This window comes from Aquarana catesbeiana, linkage group LG03 (assembly GCF_042186555.1).
Source record: "Aquarana catesbeiana isolate 2022-GZ linkage group LG03, ASM4218655v1, whole genome shotgun sequence".
Lineage (NCBI taxonomy): Eukaryota > Metazoa > Chordata > Amphibia > Anura > Ranidae > Aquarana > Aquarana catesbeiana.
This window is the reverse complement of record NC_133326.1, coordinates 583,981,212-583,988,918: the sequence shown is the minus strand read 5'-3', so window position 1 is coordinate 583,988,918 and position 7,707 is coordinate 583,981,212.

The following is a 7,707-nucleotide window of genomic DNA, read 5'->3' as shown; positions in this document are numbered from 1 at the left end:
TGAAAGTTAGTGTACTGCAAAGTTTGCTCTGCATGAACTTTCACTGAATGTAGAATGTTTAAGGAGCTTGTTGCACAAATCACTTTATTAAACTTTATGATAACTATTTATTTAATCCATATTGAGCACTATTTGATTGTGTGTATATGCCAAGCACAAGCAGCCAATCAAATATGGTGCTCAATATGGATTACATTAATATGCATAGCCATAAATATCAGAAATAAAAGTGTAATAAAGTGATTTGTGCAACAGCAGGTACTACTTTTAAATAGACTGCGAATGTGACTACAGCAGATGACCAGACTGCGAATGTTACTACAGCAGATGACCAGACTGCGAATGTGACTACAGCTGATGACCAGACTGCGAATGTGACTACAGCTGATGACCAGACTGCGAATACAGGAGATGACCAGACTGTGAATGCGACATACTACAGGAGATGACCAGAATGCAAATGCGACATACTACAGGAAATGACCAGACTGCAAATTCGACATACTACAGGAGATGACCAGTCTGCGAATGCGACATACTACAGGAGATGACCAGAATGCGAATGCGACATACTACAGGAGATGACCAGAATGCGAATGCGACATACTACAGGAGATGACCAGAATGCGAATGCGACTACAGCAGATGACCAGACTGCGAATGCGACTACAGCAGATGACCAGAATGCGAATGCGACCACAGCAGATGACCAGACTGCGAATGCGACTACAGCAGATGACCAGACTGCGAATGCAACGTACTACAGGAGATGACCAGACTGCGAATGCGACATACTACAGGAGATGAACAGAGAATGCGAATGCGACTACAGCAGATGACCAGACTGCGAATACGATATACTACAGGAGATGACCAGACTGCGAATGCGACTACAAGAGATGACCAGACTGCGAATGTGACTACAGGAGATGACCAGAATGCGACTACAGCAGATGACCAGACTGCGAATGTGACTACAGCAGATGACCAGACTGCGAATGCGACTACAGCAGATGACCAGATTGCGAATGTGACATACTACAGGAGATGACCAGAAGGCGAATGCGACTACAAAAGATGACCAGACTGCAAATGCGACATACTACAGCAGATGACCAGACTGCGAATGCGACATACTACAAGAGATGACCAGACTGCGAATGTGACTACAGCAGATGACCAGATTGCGAATGTGACATACTACAGCAGATGACCAGACTGCGAATGTGACATACTACAGCAGATGACCAGACTGCGAATGCGACATACTACAGCAGATGACCAGACTGCGAATGCGACATACTACAGCAGATGACCAGACTGCGAATGCGACATACTACAGGAGATGACCAGACTGCGAATGTGACTACAGCAGATGACCAGATTGCGAATGTGACATACTACAGCAGATGACCAGACTGCGAATGCGACTACAGAAGATGACCAGACTGCGAATGCGACTACAGCAGATGACCAGACTGCGAATGCGAAGTACTACAGGAGATGACCAGACTGCGAATACGACATACTACAGGAGATGACCAGAGACTGTGAATGCGACTACAGCAGATGACCAGACTGCGAATGCGACATACTACAGGAGATGACCAGACTGCGAATGCGACTACAAGAGATGACCAGACTGCGAATGTGACTACAGGAGATGACCAGAATGCGACTACAGCAGATGACCAGACTGCGAATGCGACTACAGCAGATGACCAGACTGCGAATGCGACTACAGCAGATGACCAGATTGCGAATGTGACATACTACAGCAGATGACCAGACTGCGAATGCGACATACTACAGGAGATGACCAGAAGGCGAATGCGACTACAAGAGATGACCAGACTGCAAATGCGACATACTACAGCAGATGACCAGACTGCGAATGTGACTACAGCAGATGACAGACTGCGAATGCGACATACTACAAGAGATGACCAGACTGCGAATGTGACTACAGCAGATGACCAGATTGCGAATGTGACATACTACAGCAGATGACCAGACTGCGAATGCGACATACTACAGCAGATGACCAGACTGCGAATGCGACATACTACAGCAGATGACCAGACTGCGAATGCGACATACTACAGGAGATGACCAGACTGCGAATGTGACTACAGCAGATGACCAGATTGCGAATGTGACATACTACAGCAGATGACCAGACTGCGAATGCGACTACAGAAGATGACCAGACTGCGAATGCGACTACAGCAGATGACCAGACTGCGAATGCGAAGTACTACAGGAGATGACCAGACTGCGAATACGACATACTACAGGAGATGACCAGAGACTGTGAATGCGACTACAGCAGATGGCCAGACTGCGAATGCAACATACTACAGGAGATGACCAGACTGCGAATGCGACTACAAGAGATGACCAGACTGCGAATGTGACTACAGGAGATGACCAGAATGTGACTACAGCAGATGACCAGACTGCGAATGCGACTACAGCAGATGACCAGATTGCGAATGTGACATACTACAGCAGATGACCAGACTGCGAATGCGACATACTACAGGAGATGACCAGACTGCGAATGCGACTACAAGAGATGACCAGACTGCGAATGCGACATACTACAGCAGATGACCAGACTGCGAATGTGACTACAGCAGATGACCAGACTGCGAATGCGACATACTACAAGAGATGACCATACTGCGAATGTGACTACAGCAGATGACCAGACTGCGAATGCGACTACAGCAGATGACCAGATTGCGAATGCGACTACAGCAGATGACCAGAGTGCGAATGCGACTACAGCAGATGACCAGACTGCGAATGCGACTACAGAAGATGACCAGACTGCGAATGCGACTACAGCAGATGACCAGACTGCGAATGTGACTACAGCAGATGACCAGACTGCGAATGCGACATACTACAAGAGATGACCAGACTGCGAATGCGACTACAGCAGATGATCAGACTGCGAATGCGACTACAGCAGATGACCAGACTGCGAATGCGACTACAGCAGATGACCAGATTGCGAATGTGACTTACTACAGCAAATGACCAGACTGCGAATGTGACTACAGGAGATGACCAGAATGCGACTACAGCAGATGACCAGACTGCGAATGCGACTACAGCAGATGACCAGACTGCGAATGCGACTACAGCAGATGACCAGACTGCGAATGCGACATACTACAGCAGATGACCAAGTAGCCAGTTTAAAAATCTAAGCTTTCAGCAATGCACAGCTATACGGGGGATAAAGAACATTGTCAGGGAGGGTTTAGTAACACTGAGTCTATAGGTAGAAAGACCTACCTGACCAGCCGGGCTCACCTCTCAGAGGTCCGGAGGCGGAGTTTTCCGCGGTAGGGGCGGGGCTTGTGGCGGTAGGGGCGGGGCTTGCGGCGGTAGGGGGCGGGAATATTCGTGGTCCAGGAGAGGCAATGCCAGTGCTCTGAGCACATACAGAGTACATGGGGCGGGGCAGGGCAGGACAGGGTCAGAGCGTCAGTGGAGCTCCCTGCCCCACCCCTCCCTGCTGACAGAGCCTCCCTCAGCTTAAACCGAGCCCGACAGCCATCTGATAGAACACCAGCGCCGCAATCCTGCAGGCTGACCACGGCGCCGGTGGCTATATTAGTCTGGGAGGACAGGTGGGGTTTTTTTTTCATGCAGAGATAAAAGTGTAATAAAGTGATTTGTGCAACAGCAGGTACTACTTTTAAATAGACTGCGAATGTGACTACAGCAGATGACCAGACTGCGAATGCTACTACAGCAGATGACCAGACTGCGAATGTGACTACAGCTGATGACCAGACTGCGAATGTGACTACAGCTGATGACCAGACTGCGAATACAGGAGATGACCAGACTGTGAATGCGACATACTACAGGAGATGACCAGAATGCAAATGCGACATACTACAGGAAATGACCAGACTGCAAATTCGACATACTACAGGAGATGACCAGTCTGCGAATGCGACATACTACAGGAGATGACCAGAATGCGAATGCGACATACTACAGGAGATGACCAGAATGCGAATGCGACTACAGCAGATGACCAGACTGCGAATGCGACTACAGCAGATGACCAGAATGCGAATGCGACCACAGCAGATGACCAGACTGCGAATGCGACTACAGAAGATGACCAGACTGCGAATGCGACTACAGCAGATGACCAGACTGCGAATGCAACGTACTACAGGAGATGACCAGACTGCGAATGCGACATACTACAGGAGATGAACAGAGAATGCGAATGCGACTACAGCAGATGACCAGACTGCGAATGCGATATACTACAGGAGATGACCAGACTGCGAATGCGACTACAAGAGATGACCAGACTGCGAATGTGACTACAGGAGATGACCAGAATGCGACTACAGCAGATGACCAGACTGCGAATGCGACTACAGCAGATGACCAGACTGCGAATGCGACTACAGCAGATGACCAGATTGCGAATGTGACATACTACAGGAAATGACCAGAAGGCGAATGCGACTACAAGAGATGACCAGACTGCAAATGCGACATACTACAGCAGATGACCAGACTGCGAATGTGACTACAGCAGATGACCAGACTGCGAATGCGACATACTACAAGAGATGACCAGACTGCGAATGTGACTACAGCAGATGACCAGATTGCGAATGTGACATACTACAGCAGATGACCAGACTGCGAATGTGACATACTACAGCAGATGACCAGACTGCGAATGCGACATACTACAGCAGATGACCAGACTGCGAATGCGACATACTACAGGAGATGACCAGACTGCGAATGTGACTACAGCAGATGACCAGATTGCGAATGTGACATACTACAGCAGATGACCAGACTGTGAATGCGACTACAGAAGATGACCAGACTGCGAATGCGACTACAGCAGATGACCAGACTGCGAATGCGAAGTACTACAGGAGATGACCAGACTGCGAATACGACATACTACAGGAGATGACCAGAGACTGTGAATGCGACTACAGGAGATGACCAGACTGCGAATGCGACATACTACAGGAGATGACCAGACTGCGAATGCGACTACAAGAGATGACCAGACTGCGAATGTGACTACAGGAGATGACCAGAATGCGACTACAGCAGATGACCAGACTGCGAATGCGACTACAGCAGATGACCAGACTGCGAATGCGACTACAGCAGATGACCAGATTGCGAATGTGACATACTACAGCAGATGACCAGACTGCGAATGCGACATACTACAGGAGATGACCAGAAGGCGAATGCGACTACAAGAGATGACCAGACTGCAAATGTGACATACTACAGCAGATGACCAGACTGCGAATGTGACTACAGCAGATGACCAGACTGCGAATGCGACATACTACAAGAGATGACCAGACTGCGAATGTGACTACAGCAGATGACCAGATTGCGAATGTGACTACAGCAGATGACCAGACTGCGAATGCGACTACAGCAGATGACCAGACTGCGAATGCGACTACAGCAGATGACCAGACTGCGAATGCGACTACAGAAGATGACCAGACTGCGAATGCGACTACAGCAGATGACCAGACTGCGAATGTGACTACAGCAGATGACCAGACTGCGAATGCGACATACTACAAGAGATGACCAGACTGCGAATGCGACTACAGCAGATGATCAGACTGCGAATGCGACTACAGCAGATGACCAGATTGCGAATGTGACTTACTACAGCAAATGACCAGACTGCGAATGTGACTACAGGAGATGACCAGAATGCGACTACAGCAGATGACCAGACTGCGAATGCGACTACAGCAGATGACCAGACTGCGAATGCGACTACAGCAGATGACCAGACTGCGAATGCGACATACTACAGCAGATGACCAAGTAGCCAGTTTAAAAATCTAAGCTTTCAGCAATGCACAGCTATACGGGGGATAAAGAACATTGTCAGGGAGGGTTTAGTAACACTGAGTCTATAGGTAGAAAGACCTACCTGACCAGCCGGGCTCACCTCTCAGAGGTCCGGAGGCGGAGTTTTCCGCGGTAGGGGCGGGGCTTGTGGCGGTAGGGGCGGGGCTTGCGGCGGTAGGGGGCGGGAATATTCGTGGTCCAGGAGAGGCAATGCCAGTGCTCTGAGCACATACAGAGTACATGGGGCGGGGCAGGGCAGGACAGGGTCAGAGCGTCAGTGGAGCTCCCTGCCCCACCCCTCCCTGCTGACAGAGCCTCCCTCAGCCTAAACCGAGCCCGACAGCCATCTGATAGAACACCAGCGCCGCAATCCTGCAGGCTGACCACGGCGCCGGTGGCTATATTAGTCTGGGAGGACAGGTGGGGTTTTTTTTTCATGCAGAGATAAAAGTGTAATAAAGTGATTTGTGCAACAGCAGGTACTACTTTTAAATAGACTGCGAATGTGACTACAGCAGATGACCAGACTGCGAATGTTACTACAGCAGATGACCAGACTGCGAATGTGACTACAGCTGATGACCAGACTGCGAATGTGACTACAGCTGATGACCAGACTGCGAATACAGGAGATGACCAGACTGTGAATGCGACATACTACAGGAGATGACCAGAATGCAAATGCGACATACTACAGGAAATGACCAGACTGCAAATTCGACATACTACAGGAGATGACCAGTCTGCGAATGCGACATACTACAGGAGATGACCAGAATGCGAATGCGACATACTACAGGAGATGACCAGAATGCGAATGCGACATACTACAGGAGATGACCAGAATGCGAATGCGACTACAGTAGATGACCAGACTGCGAATGCGACTACAGCAGATGACCAGAATGCGAATGCGACCACAGCAGATGACCAGACTGCGAATGCAACTACAGAAGATGACCAGACTGCGAATGCAACGTACTACAGGAGATGACCAGACTGCGAATGCGACATACTACAGGAGATGAACAGAGAATGCGAATGCGACTACAGCAGATGACCAGACTGCGAATGCGATATACTACAGGAGATGACCAGACTGCGAATGCGACTACAAGAGATGACCAGACTGCGAATGCGACTACAGCAGATGACCAGACTGCGAATGCGACTACAGCAGATGACCAGACTGCGAATGCGACTACAGAAGATGACCAGACTGCGAATGCGACTACAGCAGATGACCAGACTGCGAATGTGACTACAGCAGATGACCAGACTGCGAATGCGACATACTACAAGAGATGACCAGACTGCGAATGCGACTACAGCAGATGATCAGACTGCGAATGCGACTACAGCAGATGACCAGACTGCGAATGCGACTACAGCAGATGACCAGATTGCGAATGTGACTTACTACAGCAAATGACCAGACTGCGAATGTGACTACAGGAGATGACCAGAATGCGACTACAGCAGATGACCAGACTGCGAATGCGACTACAGCAGATGACCAGACTGCGAATGCGACTACAGCAGATGACCAGACTGCGAATGCGACATACTACAGCAGATGACCAAGTAGCCAGTTTAAAAATCTAAGCTTTCAGCAATGCACAGCTATACGGGGGATAAAGAACATTGTCAGGGAGGGTTTAGTAACACTGAGTCTATAGGTAGAAAGACCTACCTGACCAGCCGGGCTCACCTCTCAGAGGTCCGGAGGCGGAGTTTTCCGCGGTAGGGGCGGGGCTTGCGGCGGTAGGGGCGGGGCTTGCGGCGGTAGGGGGCGGGAATATT